This window comes from Nesoenas mayeri, assembly GCF_963082525.1.
Source record: "Nesoenas mayeri genome assembly, chromosome: 16".
Taxonomy (NCBI): domain Eukaryota; kingdom Metazoa; phylum Chordata; class Aves; order Columbiformes; family Columbidae; genus Nesoenas; species Nesoenas mayeri.
In genome coordinates this window covers 5818851-5822561 of record NC_137562.1, presented here as the reverse complement: position 1 = coordinate 5822561, position 3711 = coordinate 5818851, and positions in this window count along the sequence as shown.

Genomic DNA, 3711 nt, shown 5'->3' with positions numbered 1-3711 from the left:
AACGAAATGAGTTAAGTAAATCTTTCTACCTTAAAAGTTCACAGAAGAAAAAAAAAGGCAAAAACAGCTTGTGAGGCGTGTTCCCCTTAATACACATGTAAATAGACTTCTCTTTCCCCCACAAAAAATACACCCCTCATTGCAAACACATATTTGGATTGGCTCCGTTCTTCATCCATTTCCAATCACAAAAGCCACCATTCCTCCCAATAGCGATCAAAGACATGAACCCAGCAACTATAACAATTGCTACCATGGAGAAACAATTTAATGAAAACATGCGAATATATTTTTAGAGCCTCATAATGCAGCTTCTCAACTGGAAATGAGGGAAAACAGCATCTCATGACCATGGGTTCTATCAATCCCACCAAAAAATGCTCTGCAGAGCATAATTTGAGAACCATTGTGTCATACTTTAATCCAAAAGAAACCAGCTAACCAAATGTAACAAATTAAGGCAAGTCAATTTAAAAGGGCAAAAATATCACTACTTGTTAGTGTACTACTGATAGACTACTCACTGATGAGCTAAATAAGCACATACACAATCACTTTAGTTTCCAGTAATGTCATTCAAATTAGATTTTTCAGGGGATGTTCTAAACCAGTGCTGAAATATTGGCTCGTGCTTCTTCCTTTGAAATGACTGAAGACACAGATAAATGTAATTCACAATATTTTTTCTAAATATTTAAGGAAAAGACTGGGCAAACCCCCTTTCTTGTTGTTATTGGGAAATGAAGAGTAATTATACATTTTGCTGGGGTTTTGCCTTTATACCGGTGACCCACCTCAGTTAAGTCTGAACCCTTCTTAAGCAAGTCTGACAGAAGGTCAGACAAATAGTCATTTAAATTCCTTCAGTTTTTGTGAAAACAGGTGGGTAGGTGCAGGAGAGAGGTCCCTCTAAAATGCCTGAACCCAAAATGAGGAAAAGCTTTACCTGGAGCTTTCCCTTTTCAGATACAAAATGAAATCAAACACAAAACATGAACCCAGAAAAGAAAAAATAATCTTTGTTACTTCTGCTGCTTATGCAACATCTAGTATTTTTCTTCTGTTTTTCCCAGTCACAGCAGCTGGTATTTCTGTCTCAGCTACAGAGCTAATTACCCAGCCCCAGCGCCTTCATTGGGCATTTGCAAGGACACAGCCATGAAAGACCAGACTGGAGATCTGCTCTGCGGCTCTTGCTGGCTGGGAGTTTTCTAGCTTCTGAGAGTTATGATAAGAGTCCTCAAAAATGCACCTTAAAATAGTAAAAAAGCAGAAACTGGAATCTATGAGCTACGAAGCCTATGTCAATATTGACTACATCAGGTTTGCCCATGCTATGAGCGATCAATGGTTCAGTGTAAATCCACGGGCCAGATCCTGTAGGCTGTTCTCACAAATGAGCTCACTGGGCTCACGCAGTTGTAAACTCAGCATTTAGATTTGGCCTGGGAATTGTCTGAAACCGGTGTAATTGCTACTTCTGCGGTGTGATCCTGAACTCGCCATTTTTCACGCACATTCATCCCCAAAGAAGACATTGTTGGAATTTTTACAATACATCACTTCAGCCATTTGAAAATCAGAAAGCTCTTTGTTTGAAATGATTTAAAATATGTATATATCCATTGCATACTGCTTTTTGACCAATATTTAACTAGTAGTGGCTTGCCCTTTCCGTACTGTACGTGCTTGGTGACCTCCGACCTGCACATGCCGAGGAAGGCCCTTCTGACATCAAAACATTACTCAAGAAAATTCCTTTCAACAGCAGGTACTTTACTGACCTAGATTAAGTTGCTTGAGATGTCAAAGCCCTGGAAAAAAAAAGAAGCTAAAATTGGCCTAAATGACTTCAGGCATAAAATCTGACCAAAGGAATTATGTCAGATGCTATAAACAGAGAGAAAAGCATGTAGGAAATATGAGGGATCAAAGGCAAAATCAAGTTAGTGTGATTTTTTTTTGTTTTCTCCTGACTAAAATAGATGCTCCTACATGTTCTGATGTGGAAGGAAGCAATGGCTGCTGGCTGCCACACAGCTGACTGCAAAACGCTTTTAAGAATGTTTTAAAAAGGAAAACCAAAAAAGCGTTGACTGGAACACTTCATGTGATTCTGGGTTTATTTAAAATCCTGAGTCTCTCAGTAACAGGAATTACAAATTTACACAGAAAAAAATGAAAGGGTTTTAATGGCTTTTGGGAAGCAAGACTTTGCCCAAAGGGCTCTGTGTGGGAAGGCACGTGAGCGAGTGCTGGGGAGGTGGTGGGACAAGGGACCAACCTGTCTCACAGCCCTGGGCCGTGGATCAGTGCTATGTGTCCCAAATGCCCCCTGGTCCACCTCCTATCTGCATAACATGGGTAGGAGGGGCAGAATGATCCGTAAAGGCCAAGTATCTGTCGAAAGATAAACTGGTCCAGTGTGTTGTACTTCTAGTCTTTGAATTTTGAATTAAATTGTGCGTTTTGAATTAAATCATATGTTCACGGCCATATAGTTTTTAAGGAAAATCTCCCTTACTGAAATCCATGATAGTTTTTGACCTTAAAAACCTACATCTATTCCAGCACCAAAATAAGTGGTCTGACTTTTACAGGTGTTGAACAGCTGAAGTACATCAGCGTCTTCAAAGCAAACTGGAAATGCTCTCTGCCGGTTCACAAGAGCCTGTACTTCGGTGGGCAGGTGTCGAATCCAATCCCTTCACTTCTCCAGGGAGGGACTTTCCTGTCCCGCAGATTCGCGTCAAAGCACTTGAGAAAGGTCACATTTGCTCTGTCCTCACGTGGTCGAAGGGCTGCAGCAGCACGGACAGATCTGGGGCCCTGGACCCGAATCCAAACAGCTTTGAGTCAGCCAGGACAAACGTGAAATAGCATTTGCGCTGGCACCTCTGCTAGGAATTTAGAGTAAAATCAAACATTGAAACAGGTCCAAATAAGAAATGAAATAACTTGTAGAATGTGTGAAATACATGACTTTCTGAAACGTGTTGTAAAGTTCATTTTTTTGGGTGTGTTTTGCCAGCAGATCCACTGCAGCGATAGTGCCTGCATTTTCCCCAAATGGACATTTTAACACAGCTTTGCAAGATGAGTTTTTTAATTGGTTATTCATGATGAAAATGTTACACTGAGCTAAGAGTGCCCCACAGGATGGATACTTAGAAAACCAGTTATTTTTGTAATGGACATAAATAATCCACTCGACAGTACTCTGGAAAACTCCCCCAGCTTGGTTAGCTGGCTCTCCAAGTTTTGCCACCACAGGATACAGAGAGTGACGAGGAAAACAATGAAACTGTATATATCTTAGAATAAAAGGAGCACCACTCTTTCGAAAATGCAAAACTCCAGAAATTTGTAGAGAGGAAAAGAGAAAAATCTAATAGCATATAAACTGTTATGTGAAAACAGGGCTCCGTGAATTACTCCAGATTAAACCCAGAACTTTGGAGATCCCTTTGTCAAGGGAGACTCCTTTGTCCATGAGGCTTAGTTGTAAAGATTTCAGGTGGAAATGAGTACCTTTTATTAATAAATCCCTGGTTGGTACCCAGCCTGTAGACATCTGCCGGCAGGGAAAGAGCTGCGAACCAACACAGCTCTGCTGGCTGCAGGGGTGAGGACAGGAGCACCGAGTAAAGACGTGGCTCCCTCCAGCTCTCTCAGTACTTGCCTCTCAGCTCACTTCATTTACCTTACCAT